Source organism: Rhynchophorus ferrugineus, unplaced genomic scaffold (genome assembly GCF_030347505.1).
Source record: "Rhynchophorus ferrugineus isolate W39M unplaced genomic scaffold, kcgeb_rfMv2 rfM7, whole genome shotgun sequence".
Lineage (NCBI taxonomy): Eukaryota > Metazoa > Arthropoda > Insecta > Coleoptera > Curculionidae > Rhynchophorus > Rhynchophorus ferrugineus.
Genome location: NW_027472586.1, coordinates 2,764,739 through 2,785,120, shown reverse-complemented (window position 1 = coordinate 2,785,120; position 20,382 = coordinate 2,764,739). Strand labels below are relative to the sequence as shown.

At 31.5% G+C, this 20,382-nt stretch overlaps 1 protein-coding gene across 7 annotated transcripts in view; it reads right to left on the bottom strand.

Moving 5' to 3' along the window:
• Nucleotides 1–20,382, bottom strand: part of LOC143200173 (fibronectin) — a 154,958-nt gene that overhangs the window by 100,012 nt on the left and 34,564 nt on the right. The gene's annotated exons all lie outside the window — the stretch shown is intronic.

The window sequence follows — 20,382 nt, the reverse complement described above, 5'->3', positions numbered from 1 at the left end:
CCAAGTAAAGGCAATGCGTAATGATATCTATTCCTTATCTATTTGGAGCATAAAACAAAGTAAATAATAATAACTGAAACTAGTTTCTGTTTAAAATGTTGCAGATGTTTTACTTTTATCACTCCCCATTGTGAGTGGACGTACCAAAACGACTAAAAGTACAAGATTACCCTTACAACAATAGACCTGCCACTGTTAGAGTTTCTATAGTAAATGTAGAAGTTTTACCATCATGTTCTAACGACCGTTCCTATAGTTTTTGTTTCTCTTTAACGTTTCGGTTATATTATCTTGTTTCTTTGTATTATATGTGTTTGTAGCACTTGTGTTCTTTAATTCCAATTGTCTTGATTAAAAATATTTATAAAATCCACTAGGTCGTCTATCGACAAAAAACCTGCATCTTGAAGTGGTAATTTAAGTTTATGAATTGGATAGAGGTTACATGGAGCCAGATCAGGTCAATGCGGCGGTTGTTGAGTTTTATGACGGAAATACGTTCATCGTAATAACCTAGTGAGATATGTAGTGAAGACATAATTAACAACATTAAAGATGTTTTTGACAAATTCGGCTTTTTCTTTCGATGAATTTTCTCTCTCCCAGGTTTTCACTAGCATTTTGTCTTCGCTAGAGTTTTATGGTAACTTCAGATATCGTAGTATCGTAGTAGTTTTTACCTCCAGTCACTATACTCTACAGAAAAGCTTTTTTGATTTTTACCTTTTTTTGTTAGCAATGGAAACGAAATATTAAGACATTTTGAAATGGTATTTTTAGACAATTCGGATGACGGTCATGGGGTCGTTCCCTCGTTCTGGATCTTTAATATTGCATGAAAAGTCTGAATATAGCTAATTCATCAACTGCTCAGCTGTCTGGAGGTTCCTTGAGGGATTGAACTATAGTTTAGTCCAATAATTCTTGCAATTGGACCTTTTTGACCCTCCAAGTTGTAGTTTTTAATCATTGACATCAATGACAAATGTTTGAAACCAGAACCGACAACTGAGATATGATGGAAGAGCATAGTAGTAAGTTTCTAAAGGTGTTTAACAAAGTTTTTCAGCAGATTTCTTTAAACTAAACAACACAATGAACGTGGAGTATAAAATTTGATGTGTTTCTTTAATAATTCTCAATAATATTTAATGAAGAAATATTATTTTATGTAAATAACTATCAATACCATCGAATTCAACAGTATTTCGTTGTATGTTTTTTTTAACTAAACTAAACGGAGCAAACAGAGCGAATACGAATTTGCTTAATTCCCCGCCAGAGGTCATTAAACGTAAGACTCTTGATATTCCTATGAAGAAACTTCTTCATTATTCATCGTAAATATAGACAGAGAGACAGGGGACAACGGAAGTTTGTTGCCCTCGCTGTTGGGAACCTCGTAGGAATTTATTTGACATAAAATAAAATATAATTTTGTGAATTAAGTAGCTGCTATATATTTTGAAATAAATAATTAATGTCGACTGTTTTTTATTAAGAATATATAACGCTAAATAAAAAATATTGAATATTTTATCTCATAATTGAGTGACGTGGATAACTTTATTGTTTCTAAATAGCTGCAAGCATACCCAAACTGATTAGGAAGTTGGTACAGCAGATGGAAACCTAAAATTAACTCAATACCCATTAAATTCTCTAATTAAAAGCAGCTCTTGTTGATTCAATTATACTAGCCACAGATAGTGGCCTAGTTAGTATTTAATATAATAGAATATCAATAAAACTAAGTACACAATTTCTATCAAATGTTGATCGAAATCAGAATATGTAGTTTTGTCAACAACTATATTATTTGGTTTTTCTCCTATCTGTTCTTATTTCCAGTTTCCCTTTATCTGTCTTTTGTTCTCCATGTGCTATAAGTATCCCCTCCGATTGTTATCTCCTTACTATGTATTCTTCCGCTAATTCAATATTGAGGTCTTCTCTTATTTCTTCATTTCTCTACCTGTCCATCTTTCGTACACCACTGACTTTTCTGCTGTTTCTGCTGCTTGTATCTTACTTTAATATCTCCTTGACTAATGGAACTTTAAGACATTGTTTTTGAAATACTACCATCCTTAAAAGATTATAATAAAGTTAAGGAAGGTAAATGGAACTTTCACTCTTTCATTCGTAAGAAGCTTATTAAGAAGCTTGGTATAAAGACAACAAAAGTTGATGGAAAAACTTAGTATTTAGAATGACATTGGTTTTGTTGTTATTTGTTGCTTATAATGTTTTATTTAATAATTTATTACACATATGCTATTGTTCATGGGGGAAATAGGTATGGCTTTATTACTGGAGCTGGGTTGGTATTTTTATGGAGTAATTTATATGGCTCGGTGAATGGAGGTAAAACGAAATGAAACAGTGGTGTTTACATTATGTGGCCGTTATTTATTGAAGTAATGTAAAAAATGTAGAAAATACAAAATGGATAAAACGGATGGCAGCGGTGTTAACTGGCGACGAGGCTTGGGCAGTCGATGGTGGCACGTCTAAACCAAACGCTGGTCGGTTACTGAATGATGGAAACAACTGGCAGATGGAGGAGTTCTTAGCAAGTGTTCGATAAATTATAAATTCACTTGAACAGTGATTCTGAGTGTTAAAGAGACTGGGTGAGAAACAACTAAAGATGAGTAACTGTAGAAACTCAGATATAACTTAGGAGAAATTCAGAAGTATCATCAAAATAACTCAACAAAGAAACACAGAATCACAGAGGTAAATATGTCCCCTAAAGAAAATAAAATACACGACTTTGATATACAATTGTTAATTGGGTAGATTAAGTCATCAGATTACCTCATAAGATGTTTGGAAAAAAAGTTCAACGTAAATATAATAAAACAACTCTAACCCAACTACTGTGGCTATTTGATTAATCGTATTTTGTTATGTCAGAGTCAAAATAAATTAAAGTTTACAATTGTGCGGCAACATTTCATTATAAATTTTGATGATGTGCGTTAGATCTTTTAATTGCAAGGACTATAAATTCACTTACTTATACTATTTTTACATTGTAAATATAGATATTTGTTTCTTGTGACAGTCCTATATTCATGACTGGTTTTGAAAGTATATAAACTAAGGCAGCTATATTGAATTACCTGCTAATCTATGAAAAAATTATTCACAATTTAAAAGATTTTACTGAAAGTTACGTATGATTATTCTGATATAAAACTTCTCTCACCTTTTTTCAATAAAAGATTCTATTCAGGAGGAAACAGACAAATATTTTTTTGTGTAAAATGGGAGCGAAAAGGGAGCGAGTCAAGCGTTCCTAGCGGAAATGGTAAATCGGGAAAGCTCTGCCGAAACCCAAGGTCTAAGTAGGAAGCTTATTTATTCATTGAATCCCTGATATATAGAGAGGGAGGACCGATGGAGAAGCTGATTGCTTCCGTCATTGATAATCTTTACGGAAGTTTAGTTAGAGAATAAGAAATGTATGGATTTTTGGGATAGGAAGTAGAACTTAGTGTTTATTATCACTTTAGAGTCTCCTTTATATATATATATATATATATATATATATATATATTATCGTCTATATTATCGATTATATATATATATATATATATATATATATATATATATATATATATATATATATATATATTCTTTCGAGTTCTTTTGAGATCTGAGAACAGGAAATAGTCGCTGAGATCCAGATTTGGAGAATACGGTGAATGAGAAAACAAGTCGAAGCCCAATTCATGGATATTGCTCATCGTTTTCACTGACTTGTGAAAAGGTGCATTGTCTTGATGAAGCAGCACTTCGTTTTTTTCAAACGCTGCCATTTTTCGGCGATTTCGTCCTTCAAACGGTCCTTTTTCAAGGTTTTCAATGAAAACTATTACATGCGCATCCCAAAATACAGAGGCCATAACCTTACCAGTCCGCTCGGTTGACTGTCCATTGGACTTTGGAGTGAAATGATGGAGCCATGTTTCATCGTTTGTCAGATATCGACGCAAAAACTCGGGTGCATTACACTTGATCATCTTTAAACACTGAATTTTCAACTCGTCATTATTTTTGGTTAAAAGTGAGCTCGCGCGGCACCCACTTTGCACTGAGCTTTCTCATATCCAAATGTTTGTGAATGATATGATGTACACGATAAGTTGATATCTTTAGAGTGTCTGTAATTTCATTCAATTTCAATTTACGGTCATTCAAAATCATTTCGTGGATTTTTTAAATGTTTTCGTCGGTAACAACCTATTTTGGGCGTCCACTGCGTTCACCGTCTTCAGTTCTCATTTCACCACCTCTAAACTTAGCATAGCAATCCTTGATGGTTGATTTTGCTGGCGCAGTGTCCGAAAAATCGACATGAAGTCAAGTTTTTGCTTCAACTGTAATTTTTCCCTTCAAAAAGTAATATTTTATCGACACGCGAAATTCCTTTTTATCTATTTATTTCACAATAACAATAGGTTCTTTACTCAAAATGCTATAATTCACAAACTAATGATCCAGGAATTTTCAATTGACCTGTTATATCTCAACCTAGTTATAAAAAAATGCTAAAAACATACAATAAAGTAAAAAACACATTAACATTATTATAATATAATCAAATATTAATGAAGATTACTTTTGAAGTTATTGTGATATTAATTAAAAAACATGAATGCCATTGAGAAACAAATACAGGTCTGATAGCAATTACGAATCGTATAGAGATATAACGGTGCTTGGAAAGCGGAAAATTAACAAAAGCTATTACAACCGAGGACAAAAGCTATAAGCGTAACGGTGTCCACAGATATATTTCTACTCTGAACGATAATAATGTATCGATTTTTAATTGGACTATGGGATAAAAAAAATCAGAGAAAGTTTTTAAGTCTGTTTGGATTATACGCTGATTTTTATAATATTTTTTAGTATATTAGGCTATATAATAAATATAATGTTCAATAAACACAAACACTAGACAAAATCAATCCTAATTCATTCATTCTAATAATTCGATTCAGCGTAAAATTATTTATAATCTATAATTGTATAATTATTTCATCAAACTACAATTATTTGAACAGAAGTGGCCGTAAAAGAATTTGAAAAAGACAAAAAATCCCGAATTATCACTAATATATATGTATACCAATTAAAATAATAACAACCGACATCAGGTCGCTTAAAATAATTTTCAGAATTTTTGCAACTCCGTATCAAACTCGTGGACAAATGCTAATTTTCCTCACGCTATTTTACCAGTAATGGATTTATAATTCTCTTCAAACAAAAAGTTCATTTTTTATCTTTCAGTGTCCCATTTAGTCACCCGGAACAATGAAGGATAATTAGGAAGTGACTGTTTTAAAAACACTCATAATTTATGACCAGAAGGTCGGTTCAAAATATTTACAATAAAGTATCACTCATTTTTAGGAGCATCAACCGAAAGTGGGATGGAGACTGCCATCTAGGATCTAGTATTAATATGAAGTATTCCGAAACATACGATACAATAGCTCCCAGGTTATGTATATATCAACATCAACAAGAATTCTGTGAAAATCTTGAACAACGTATGAAAGAAACTTATAAACAACTGTCTATATCACTAATTATGTATTTTCTCAGAAACATGTTGAAAGAACAATCAAATTATAGATCATGCATTAATATATTAATTTTCTAATTGTCAGCATTACACCAACAACTTTTAATTCCGGTTAAATAATTGATGTAGCAATTCAACGAAGATACACAGACAAAAGATTAAAATGTCGCTAATTTAAATCCAGAGCTTACGTCGAATTTCTTTTTCTGACGATGGCTTCGATTATCCGAAATGTTCGAATCCTAATTCCACTCGATTTACCCTTAGAATTTCATAATTTAATTTTGCATCAGATTTTTTCAGAAAAGAATTTATTTATATTAATTAGCAAGGAATCTGACGTGATTAAATACACTATGACATTTGATGGTTGTAGTCTATGGTATAACATATAGTTTAATAACCAATTTTAGCTACTGACTATTATTTAACAGAAACGCTAACAAAATGAAGAAGATTTAACCTGACAGAAGTGCTATTTAAGACCTATCTTTCTCTTTTGTTGTTCAACTAAATACAATTCTTTTCTAGGTACATGTCCAGTACAACTAACTCTTTATTTATTTCATTTAACCTGTTCCACGAAACTTGTAACACGAAATAATGTTTTTAAATTTAGTGATATATTATTGCTAGTATTTGAAAATTAATTGTTGTTCTTTTTTGAACAGTTTTTCTCCACAGTACCTAAGAGCTAGGTATATATTTAGGATCTATTGGTCCTTACTTAGTATCTAATGAAATAAAATAGAGGTTAGTAGCACTTTTCTGTGTTTCTGCCTTATAGTGCGCTTAAATGCAGAACTACGCAAAATCACACGGTTTGGTTCTCTTGAGTCCAAACAGAGTTCAGAATTATTCACAGCAGTGCAGTTTTTCCTCATGTTTCGCTACATATCTCTAAGTTTTATCTTTAACAGTTGGAATCCAAAGGTCTCTTATTCCTATAGTATCTGGTACACCCTCAAGTACATTCCAGTACCTTATCCTGAAATACTTCATAATATCATATTAATATTACTTCTTGTAGAGCATCCCCATAACTGAATTCCTTAGATACATCGGTTGTAGTATCTGCTGGTATAGCAGCAACTTATAATATACGGATAATTTATTTTCTTTTCTTTTTCGTATGTTCCTAACTTATGTATAACTCAAGCATACTTGAGTTATCATTCCAAAAGACAGATTCCTCATTAAAAGAAACATATCTTCAAGTAACTATTTCTCTAGATACCTCAAAATATGTACCAATTATACTACAGTCTTTAGAATAAAATTGAAGTATATTTTGAGGTATGAGAAATAATTTTATTCGGATACAATTTTTCTGTGATTATTTTTCTACCTTTCCTAACCATTCGTCAAAGCAATGGCCATGAAGTTTGGTTTGGTTTGGTAATAATCGCAAGGTACTAGGTCTGGCGAGTGCACTAGATGCGGCTGAGCTAATCATTTGAGCTGCAACAGTGTATCATTCACAACACTTGCTATATATAACCTAATGTTGTCTTAAAGGAGGATCAGGTTAAATCTGTCACTCGCTATTGCTGGTAATTTTAGCACCAATACGTCATTTATTTGCTTTAATTGACTTTAGTAGACATCTTCAGTAAAAGTTTCATTTAATTTTAGCATCTCATAATACTTGCTGACCCACCATATGTACGACATTACTTTACTGCCAATCGTTTTTTAATATTTTCTTCTTAAACATGGCAACCAACGATAAACTATTAATCTTTGTGAAATATATTAACGAAGATAGGTGTAATTAATTATAGACATTTTACGTACGAACAGAATAGATCTATTATTTCAGAAAATAGGTAATATGGGTAACTGGAAATATTTCAGAGCAGATTCCTTGTTCTTATTATATGATTAAGTTTAGTTAGGAGAACGTAATTGTGTTAAAGTGTTTTTTGGGGGACCAAACGACCCGCCTTGGGGAAACCTCAAACGATTTCCAATCAATTTCAGGCATTTGAGACAAAATTAATGCCCTTTATATGTTTCCACCTTGGCGAATTAATTAAACTTTCGAATGTAATGTAATGTTAAAACTATTCTGCATAAATATTCACTGTAACGTTGACTGTATATTAACATGAAATGAAACGTATTATTAAACTTTACGAGTCTATAATTATGATAAAAATGGTGTTATTTAGTTTTGACATTTATCTACATAAAATAATATTTCTCCATTTGCTGGATGCTAATTATGAAATATTCATTAATGACTTTTGTTTGGTTTTTATGAATCATACTGTTAAACTTTTTCATATATAATGAGAAACTTGTGATCATTTTTCGGTTTTGATTTCAACCTTTTAAAAGTGGTGATTTTGTCGTACATGACAAGGAACGATCTGGGAGACCAAAATGTTTGAGGACAATAATATGCAAGGCTTATTGGACGAGAACCCAGCTAAAAATCTTAACAAACTTTCAGGAACGCCAACAGTTGATGCATCAGCTCTTTCGCGGCGGTTGTAGGATATACTGAAGATCAAAATGGAGGTAAACTGACCATCACATCAATTGTATTATTGCCTTTTAGGCAAAAAAGAAGAGTTTTCTATAATGATTCATGACTGGCGGTAAAAAGCTATAATATTTGCTGCATAAATAGTGAGATCAGCAACGTTCAGTATATTAACAGGTGCTAAAACCCAAACAGTTATTACAGGTGCAGACCGCCAACGTTCTGTTGGTGGACAACAATGATAAAATTAATTTGATTTTTGATTAATATATTCCCAATATTTCTCAATAAATAGCTTATCAGAATATTTCTATCAATCAGAGTAGATGCAAATATCTAATATGTATGTAGTAAAAGAATAGAGCAATGTTATGTCGTCGCGAAACTTTCTCGACGTAATGAGAAACCATTTGAGGAAACCCCGAAGCAGGTGGTCGGACCTGGAGAAGTCGATATAATAACATTAGGTTACCCCAACAGTCAGGAGCCACATAATGGGAGGAAGGAAAGGTTAGGGAAACGCCAAAATTCAGTCGGTTATCTGTAATTATTTATGGTCAAAATTTATATTTTATTTTATACTGCATACGCAGCAGCCAATATATATATATATATATATATATATATATATATATATATATATATATATATGTCTCAAATGGTTTCACGACGATATAACATTGTTCTATATATAAAAGTATCATGTAGCAAGCCTAGTTATTTTTTTAATGGATTATATAAATTTAAATATTGTAATCGATCTTTTCCGAAAAAAATAACAGGAAAAAAACAGTTAAATATATTATGTCTTATTTAGCTTTATATCTCAATATTTCTGTTTTTTTTTTAATACTATTTTTTATATAACAAGGCTGGCATTTATTGATATATTCTAGTATAATTTGTAATGATTTTCAAGTAATGAACATTTGCAGAAATAATAATACAGAAAAATAAAAAAATTAAATAATGTTAAATTAAAAATTATTGTTCTTGATTACATTTTGACAGATATTTAAACAAATGGAACATTTCAACAAACTATTTCTAAATTTTGCCACCAAATGGTCAATTACTAGTTTTCTACATTTAGAACTTCATTCTTGAAAAACATATATTGGAAACATTCAAACAAATTGCTAATACATAAAATCTAGTACCAGCCTATCTATTTATGTTTATGAACAAAAATCCATCAACTGACGTAAAAGTATTGAGGCAATTCAAGAAAAGTCTACAAAGCTCTATTCCTCGATGTAGTCTAAGCCCTAGACAAGTTTTGGCACTGGAAACGAACTGCAGAAATATTGCTAATGCAGCACAATCAACTTCCAAGCTCTTATATCTCAGCCGGAATGTTTTGAGTGACACAAGACTAGACCTATGCTATAATAAAAGTAGTTAAAATGAAGAATCGCTAAGAGATATAAACAGAGAGTAAATAGGGTCAAACCATTTGATCATGTAGCGCACTAAAGATAATTTAAAAAAAGAGCGTTAATGCGTGAACATTATTACTATAGAGACTAAGGAAGTACTAATGGATTCCCCCTTGTATTGATCAATTGTATGCTAATTAAGTTTCTTGAAATGATATCGATTTACTTCCGTTGCTATCCCATGATTAGCAATCTTCGAATTTATTCAGCTGGTCAATGAGTTCTGCATGATCATGTTAAGACCGAAGTATTACAACTCTTGGGAAGCTCTCATTTGATTTGGCTGTACAGTGAGTTGTGTTTAATATCGAAGACAGCAGTGTTAATACATGAACATTGTTACCATTGATAGTAAGTAAGTATATATGTGTTCTCACAGATATATACCTAATTTTTAGGTTATTTTAAAACCAATTGAAATCTAGTTGACAACGTCTATTAACAACAAACGTCAAAATCATTAATCCAAATTGATAACAATCTTGATCAATTTTTTTATCGTTATAACATATTTTATTGAAATACTTATAACTTGACTGTATTTTTATCAAAGCTTTAATTCAATTAAATAAGGAAAACATCAAGTATTGTTAGAGCTGTTATGAACATAAGATACTATCTAAAAATAAACCTATTGCCTCAGCGAGGGGTCCACCCCATCCCCCATCATCCTTAACTAATCTTAATTGGACGAAAATTAGTTTTCCGAGAAATCAATAAGACATTTCGATGTGACGGCTTTCATCAGCTCGGTCACAAAATAATTTCGATACGAAATATTCGTGCAACCTTTTTCATTCCCGCCGAATTATTGCCGATTAGTGTTATCGACTTTACCAGCTCGGCCTGTGTGAAAACGAGCCTTTCCTGACGACAAAAAAAACATAAAATATGCTTTTCGGAAATTGTCCCCAGCGAATTTGGCCGGATTTAATTTAAGTAGTTTCCGACAGAAGGCTACCGGCATTGCCCACGAAATAATTTTTCTGGAATTATGAGAATGATATAAATATGAACTAACTGTACCCATAGTGTTTCCAAGTTTCTTATGAGGACGTTGACTGTTTTATGCCACGTGTAGTTTCATTTGTTTTTTGTTATTCTTTCCTTATATAACCTTTGGCAGATAGCACTGTGTGACAATATTTTATTGTTCTAAAACATTAAATAAATTAGCTTCTTCGATCAAATCAAGTTGTATCTTCTGAACACGAAAACTTAAACGGATTTTTTGTAACACGTACCATTTTAAGGTTATGATAAATTGAAGTACTATAAATAAATAAAGGCTGTACGAAAATTTTAAACCCTGTGTATTTATTTGTATCATTAGTTTTATTTAAAAAATAGTAATATATATTTACAAATAGACAATGAATCAAATTAGCTCAATAAAAAAATTGAGCCATATATTCTGAGAGAAAATGATGAAATATTAAGTTTTCCTCTTGTGAACAGTAGAATCCTCTTTCATTACAAACCAGCAATAATCTGCTAACAATTTAGTATTCAATATTCCTTGATAACTATCTTCAATCTGTTTTATATCCTGGTCAAAGCCTTCTCCTTGTTTGTCACTCACCATTCCAAAATTAGGGGGGAAAAATCGAGAAAGTAATTCAAAATATATATTTTTAAAGACATTCTGCACCTTTCCAGTTGTATTCGATTAGGTCTAAAATAGGTTTGATATAAATAGTAATACAGCTTTTAACCCTAAATAGTATTCACGCTATTACTAATGAACATGATGTGTTAGAGATCCATATCGACAATGACAGACAATGTTTTTAACAATAAAATAAAGATTTCAAAACACGTCACAATCTTATAGCTTGTGTGTGTAGAAGTTTGTCGATATATGGCTAGGTATATGTAGGGGCCGATCCAGCAAGCTATATCTTCAACATCAGTAAAGTTGTTGTTGTGCAGCTATTAAATAAATTCCGTTCTTGCAGTCTGGAATCTCAGAGTTCCAGTTACTAACGGGCATTGTGATTTAATAATATTACGTTGTTATGCTTTTCTTGATATATAGACCGCATCTCTAGGCTATAAATCATTTGGTAGACGATGATTTTCTTTATGGACCTTCCGCAAGGCAGACCTAGTAGATGTTTCTTCCATATCGGTAAATATATAGTGATGGAAACCAAATTGATATGGTTTTAAGTAAATATACTTATTTTGCGACAGATTTCGTGATACCGCAGTCTATTTTCTAGACTTTAATTTATATGGTAGATATTTTGAATTATTTTTCATGGTTTCAATCGATGGGAAATGGCTTATTGAGCTAATGAGTGGGCAAGCTCAAACACAGTTTGGTAAGAATCTTCATCCATATTTGGAACTTTCTTTGTCTTCAACACATCAAAATCACCTGACCTAAACCTCTAGAGTCATTCTAAGGTACTTAGAATGTAGACTTAGATTCTTATGTATCTAATTTACATATATACTGACGAATAATTATGAATAACGATTATATAAGATCTTAGAAAGGCGATTATTTAAACGACTTGGATTATTGAAAAACCCTTTCTATTGGTTGTTCTTAATGTTACTCAAACACAGTTTGGTAAGAATCTTCATCCATATTTGGAACTTTCTTTGTCTTCAACACATCAAAATCACCTGACTTGAACCTCTAGAGTCATTCTAAGGTACTTAGAATGTAGATTCTTATGTATCTAATTTACATATATACTGACGAATAATTATGAATAACGATTATATAAGATCTTAGAAGGGCAATTATTTAAACGACTTGGATTATTGTTCTTAAGGTTATTTTAGTTAAAACCATTTTTTTTTAATTAGACAACATTTCCAAAGACCTCCTCTTACAGGACCTATAAAATTCCAACCGAATCTAATTTCGAGCCGTCCGAATCGAAGTTTGGCCAGGTAATTTTCTCGCCATTTTAAAATACCTGCCGGCTTACCTGTTTGCATTGTAAAATTAACTCTGCGTCGGAAGTTTTAATTAGATAAAAAAAATGCAGACGTAAACGCCGAAAGCCTCCAGTCGGCCGGCTTGGAGTTTGTTAAGTTGTTTTATCCTGTGGAGATGAAAACGGGGCGTATCGGCTTCAATTCCGTTTATCTTCGCGACTACAGCACCGCAAGCACATTAACGTTATGAAGTAATGTCGTTCTGAAAAGGCTTAAAGCATGTAATTAAAATGTAGTGTCTTCTTATCCATTCTTTCTTTAATCTGTTTAGGTTATTCAAATATAAACTAGAAAATACACCTATGGTAGTAAATCCTATTGAACAAATGCTTTCGTCAAGCCAATTATGTTCAAATTAGTTTGCTACACTCTTCAGAAAAAAAAGAAAGCGAACATTTCTAAAAAAAAAATATTCTAAACTTTGATTACTGTTATTGCTTAACCACCATAAATTTATGAGGATATTTGATTTTCGAGTGATTTGCTGTTATTTCCAATCAAATAATTGGACGGTAACTATAACCATACGAATTTTAGAATTTGAAATAAAATTTCATTCCGTACGCATATCACTTTAGGTAGTTTAAATAATTCCTGATGTCTGCGTTTCTTATTTGTTACACTCCGTTAGTGGTAATTGTGCTTATTTTTCTCATACGATTAATTTTCGCATGATAGAAAGAGAATTTTCGAAAAACCACATTACCGATTGACATATAGCAAGCTAAACAAACCCAAAATTTCTTTAGATATACCTTTTGTTAGATATTACACTGTCAAACATACTCGTTTAAAAAAACTGCCACCGATTTCATTTATGAACTATGATAATTGAGTTAAGAACAAATATAACTAAAATAATTTCGACATATTTGGTGTATATTTGAATTATAATCCGGGTTATGTTGGATAAATTAGGCCAATTGCATTATTGATCAAACTCGAAATGTCAACAGTCGAATAGTTCGGTACAGAGTCATTATTATATTCAGTTTTATTGTTTCCCCGCCATTTATATGAAAACCAAATGTTGACAGTGTAATGCGCATGTATAATATATACATATAAAGCGAGTTCAATTTGTATTTTACCGAAAAAAACATTAAAATATATTTAAATAGGCTTCTCGTACAACAAACGACTTAATTAGCGGGAAACTTTCGCTTTTAATTAATTAGTAATTCACGGTTCCAGATATTCGGAAAGAAAATGAGAATTAAGAGCACAAGTTTAATTAAAAAGTTGAATTAATAAGATTTCCTGGGCGGGGTTGTCTGTCGAATTTGTCGAAGTAAAATCCTGTTTTTGTTTCTTGTCACTATTGATTAGTTTGTATTTCGTTTCTATACTAAACGTCATAATGAAATATCGATTCTTAACCGAGCTGGATTTAATACCGGTCATATTGCGGTTTGATAGACTATAGCACGTTGTTGCTTCAACTGTCTATCCCGAGTTTCGGTATTTATTATTTGTCCGTTTTAATATAGATTGTTTTACTACCTCATAATATAATTATGTAGAAAAACAAGTCTCGTATTTTGTATCGAGCTTGGTTTATCGAATAAAAAGAACCAGACATTGTACAAACAAACGTCCGAACGATCTAAAAGGAATGAGTGTCTCCAGAGATTGACGCAAAAAGTTAGGGGTATTGTCAGACATCGATGACCTCTATAGATAGCCCGATAGTATGATTATTGCTAATTTTAAAATATAATGGATTGGAGAAAAATTTATTCCTGATTCTTGTTCATGTTTTCGTGTACATTCATTTAATTTAGACGCTCATCAACATTAAACTTGTCTTACTATTCACTCTTGGATAAACCTAGGCGCTGCATTTTTTTCTTTTGGGTTTTAAAATATGACAAGACTGGGATCTTTATTTTCAAGGTGCTGTTACTTTACACCAAATAAATGAACTTCTTTTAACAATGCAATAATATGGCTTCATTGAACAAGTATTGCCAAAGATATTGGACTATGTTATGAAAGAGCCTGCTATGAGCTGTTAGCCAATATTGAACTTACTTGTTGTGCCACCTTATATTATTCATATATATATATATATATATATATATATATATATATATATATATATATATATATATATATATATATAGTGACTAATTTCATGAGATTTTTATTAATGTTTTGGGTATGCATGTAAATATTATAAAACAACCATAACTTATATACTATTGTGGCTGTATACTGTCGTTTAAATCTTTCGAATGAACATGATGAACTATAATCCCAAATACATCATATTTGATAACATTGTCATTGTATAATTATTATGTTTAGTATCATATAACATTGCGACATTGTGATGTCAAATATTTTGAGGACATGATATAGTAATGGGACAAAAAGTTCTTATTAATGTTTCACACGTAGGACGTAAATTTATTGTTGTGCAGCTATTAAATACATTCCATTCTTGCAGTCTGAAATCTCAGGGTTCCAGATACTGAAGGGCATCTTGATTTAACAATATTACCGTGTTATGTTTTCCTTGACATAGAGGCCACTTTTCTAGATTATAAATCATCTGGTTGTTCTTTGTGAACCATTTCCAAGGCATATCTAGTGGATGTTTCTACAATATCGGTACATTTATTGTTATGAAGACTAAGTTGATGTACTTTTAAGTAAATTTCATTATTGTAGTCTAGAATGTTACAAACTGATAAGCATAGTCATGTAATAACATTATTTTGTGATGTGTTTCTTGATACCACAGCCATTTTTCTAGGCTTTAATCCATATGGTAGATCTTTACGAACTATTTTTCAAGATTTCAATCGATGGGAAATTTCTTATTCGGTTGGATCTGATGAGTCGGCAAGTTCTTACCAAGTTTGGTAAGAATCCTTATCCAGATTTTGGAACGCATCGAAATCACCTGACTTGAACCTCTAGAATAATTCTAAGGCGCTCTAGCTGCATTATGTTTGTCACTAAAAGCAAAAATGTTACACCTCTAGGAAATGACACTTGTTGGATACCAAATTCGTAATGTTTACCTGGTAATTTGCATATATACTGTTGAGCAATTATAATTAAATTATTTACATTGACCCACTACATCAGTTTGAGTCTTCGTTTCTGAATGGCACAATCTTTGGTAAAACAGTGTGAGCTTAGGTCTTAGAAAGACGGTTATTTAAACAACTTGGATTATTAAAAAACCTTTTTCTTGGTTGCTCTTAATGTTATTTTAATTCAAATCCTTTTTACTTTAATTAGCCACCACATTTCCAACGACCTCTTCTTTCAGAACCTATAAAATAAAGTTTGGCCAGGTGATTTTCGCGTTAATTTAAAATACCTATCGGCTTACTTGTTTGCATTGTAAAATTTACTTTGCGTTGAAAGTTTTAATTAGATGGAAAATATGCAGACGTAAACGCCAATATGCGGAAAAAATATTTTGAGGACATTTTACAGTAATGGGACAAACATTTATTAGTTCTAATTAATGTTTCATACGTAGGAGAGATAAATAAATTTAAATAATAACGTATTATTTATCTATACGTTACCAATCAGTCATAATGAATACTGGTGGAGACGGATGTACAAAAACTGTCGTACCTTATCAAAGAAACCCGTCACTCCGGTCGTAAAACATCTGTTAATACAGTTTTGCGTTGTATCGTATTTATTAATCTATCGATCAAATGTTTCGTCTATTAATAATTCGACTTCTAAATTCCCGAAGATGATAATCAGTCGATTTATGGCTTTTTGGCATGAACTGTACGACATATTGATTAAAATGGCATAAATTATTAAAACGCGGGGCCCGCTTCAGATACGAAGTTGAGCCATAAAATAATTCCGTCCAAAAATATTGTTCTATTGATTAGAACGAGCTCGAAGTTTCATCCGGATCCTATAATAATGCTGCCGCGTAATAACGTTAATAAATCATGTTTTATTGGTCCTTTAGATATCCCTGTGGGTGTTCAATTTACAAAAATAATAGATATAGTCTATTCAAAATACCAATATCCTCAATATGTTTATTGTGTTGCCTATTGTAGCTTGTAAATTCCTTTTAACACCAGGCAATATTTTCCTTTTCATTTTAATCCAATTAAAAATCGATACGATGCTGTCTGATATGTTCGAACATGTAACCAAATCAGCCTGCAAAGATCGTTTGGTTTTCAAATGTTTGCATAATTCTTGAAAATATTTGTGATAATAAAGAATATCTCGTTCTGAACATGAACATTAGGTTAGAACGTATGAGGAGAGAATGAATATTAACTGTTTTGTAGATATGATAAATGCATTATACAGAATTCAATTATTAATATTATGAAAATTGGTGTACACAGATAGTAGCAGAAGAACTAAAATATATGATACCAAGATGACTTGACAATTAAACACACCATCAAAGGAAAAAATAACTAAACATAAAAAGGTAAATATACTCTCGAATGAAGGTAAAATAGGTTTCTCGGATATACAATTGTTAGTTAGGTGGATTAGGCCTCCAGGGGATATCCAGGGGCCTCCAGATACCACTACATAAGAAAAACGCGCCAAGAAACTCTACCTCATGGGTGGTGTGGAAAAGAGTTCAATGGAAACGAAACAAATCTAACCTTCAATCTATTATACCTGTGTTCTTATATTGTAGTTTTAAGTCATTCGATAATATATGTATTAATGTACTGTCAGGTTAAAATAAATTATATTTGATAGCATTTTTGTTCAATTATTTTATTTAGATTAGAATTTTCCTGTATGTCTAAGCCAAACTGAACTAAAACTCAGTGTTGATGCAGCAACATTGCAATGTTTCAACGTCACAAATATCCATTACGCATTACCAAAAAAACTTGCATTACCAAAAAAACTTTGAATAAACTATAAAGCACCAGCGGGCATTAACAGCACTCTTCCATGACTTGTTCATGTATTACAGAAAATGTTACCAAATCAACACACCGAACTATTAAAATCATAAATTACAACCAGAATGTTTAGAGTCAAGCAAGAAGAAGCTTACTCTACAATAAAAGAAGCTAAAGCAGGGCTACCACAAGGAAGTGTGCTGGGACCAATGCTTTATCTACTTTACACTTGTGATATACCACAAATGGAGAATATTGCGATGCTTACATTTGCTGATAATACTACGATTATAGCTGTGGGAGACAATAGTGAAGAAGCCTCACGAAAATTACAACAGGCAAGTGACAATATAAAGAATTGGACATGTTCAGTTCACCTATAAACAGACCGTACAAGCACCAATAACATTAAGTAATACTATCATTCCTTATAGCAACTACGCTAAATATATTGGAATGAATCTTGATGCAAAATTTCGCTGGAAGGAATAAGAAAGAAAAGAAAAGAACTGGAATTGAAATATATGAAAATATACTGGCTAATTGAAAGAAAATCACAATTATCAGTACATGATGAATTGCTATTATATAAGCAAATACTGAAACCTATATGGACATACGGAGTTCAATTATGGGGATGTTCTGCAAAGAGTAACATAAATAAAATACAAATGTTTCAGAACAAAGTCCTGAGAGGCATTGTGAGCGTATCCAAATACTATAGGACTGATTACCTACGTCGAGACCTTCAGGTACCCTCAGTTAGTCAACAAATGAAGATAATTGCAAGGGGGCATGAGGGAAGACGAAGAAGAAGAAGGCAGGTTTAGATAAATTTAAACTAATTTCTTGGTAAAAGTATAATTTGTACTACCAAACCATCAAATCAACTTGTCATCTAATGGCGTAAATATAACATTAATCTTGAATTTGTCACTATGTAAGCAATGGAAAAGATCTTCCAAACCAAATTGATGACTTCATACAACAATTTAACACGTAAAAACCAAAAGAAAATTACTGTCTCTAGGGGACAGAATCTACCCAAACCGGCGTAAATTTAATATAGACATAAATCACCTTGACCCAACACACAATTATTTTAATATTCTGAAATCTAAATGATTGTTCAATCGCTTAATGGCGTGTTTTATAAAATAACTTATTATATAAGACTATTGACTTACTAGTTTTCGAATATATTTACTCTTTATTAAAATCTATATAACAAAGACTAAGCTCAATAAATGAATATTTAGTTTTTTTATTCTTTTTAAAATTTCGAACATAATATTTTAACACATATTTGTATTATGAATATTATTTTTAAATAATATTCTATTGGTTTATAATCATCAAATAAGCAGGTGTCGTGATACAGATATTCCTCTCTTATACGTACAAAATCAGTGACATAAGTGACATTATCAAAACTATTTATTATAAAATACTAGCGACCCGCCCCGGCTTCGCACGGGTGCAATGCTAAATTAAGTACACTACAGAAAAAATATGAACGTTGTATATAAAAATATAGCGGCCCGCTCCGACTTTGCACGGGCATAAAATATATATGCCTATGTCACTCAATGAAAACATGATTAAAATCGATCCAGTATTTTTGGTTCATTCATTACTGCCCTTAGCCTGCACGCATTAAATTTGGAGTAAAACAATTCCTCTTCCCCTATACTTACTATGAAGATATCCTGCTATCTTTGGAATATCTAAATTCATACAATTTTTATTACATTACACATTTTTAAACGCAAATTTTAAATTTGTAATATCTCCGAAAATATTTGTTTAATTTACATGCTGTAAGGAACCATATTGATCTATATTAATTGCACACTGTATTTAAGGTACTTAATTCGATAAGGATTAATACCGTATTGCTTAAAATAGCTTCGTAAATAAGCCATTTTCTCACGTAAAAAGTAAACAATAAAAATGGTTAATGTGGGTTATCGCTAAAAGATAAACATATACCATCGCGAACTTTTTTGTAGACCTTTTTATGGTGTACAATACTGTAGTACATTAATTTGATCTAACTCGTAGGGTTAGGCAGCGTTTTTGCTAATTGCTAAATAAGCCTAAAAAAATAGGTTAATTTACGACATCACGTTAGAAACCTCTAAAATTAGCAATGTTGCCTTAGTATATTATGCATGTATTATACATATAAACCTTCCTCTTGAATCACTCTATCTATTGAAAAAAACCGCATCAAAATCCGTTGCGTAGTTTTAAAGATTTAAGCGCACATACGGATATAGGGACAGAAAAGACGACTTTGTTTTATACTATGTAGTGATGCTATTAATTGTTTTACACAATAACTTTGACAGAGATTGTGAATAATATATATCGAAAAACTATAATTTAGAAGCAATTTAAGAGGGATTTTCAATTATTTACCATAAAATGTATCTATGTTATGTTTATTTTTAATAAAGCATCCTGAAAATTACACAATTCAATAGAAAGCAACCTACTAGCGTATATTCGACAGTATATGCAACAATAAAACAAAACATACGTAAAAATGAATTCCATAAAAAAAAGTCAGAGGTAGGACAATTTCGATGTTATTTTTAATTAACTACATATATAATTAAGTAGGAGTCGTATAGGTGTTCCCTGTGGAGTTGGAGTTATATCAGGATCGTCGAACACAGTGAGGCGCAGTCTATTAAATTAAATCAAATTCCGCAACATATGTTATTTTTTGGGTGTTATTCCAAATGAGCGAATTCTTTGTCCTTCACGCCATCATTAATAAAGGATGGTTTTGTGAGTCGGGCCTGTAGAGCGTAAATTTATCCTAATCCGTTTGGATAAAAACAATTGGAACGCAGTGAAGTTAAATCGCCATATCTTAGTACTACTATATTCTCATTGTATAACTCTTAGTTTTACAGTTTTCAATCCAGCAGAGGCATTATATTTTGTAGTTCTTAAATTTCTTTATATGGAAATATATTTATATAGAAATAAAAC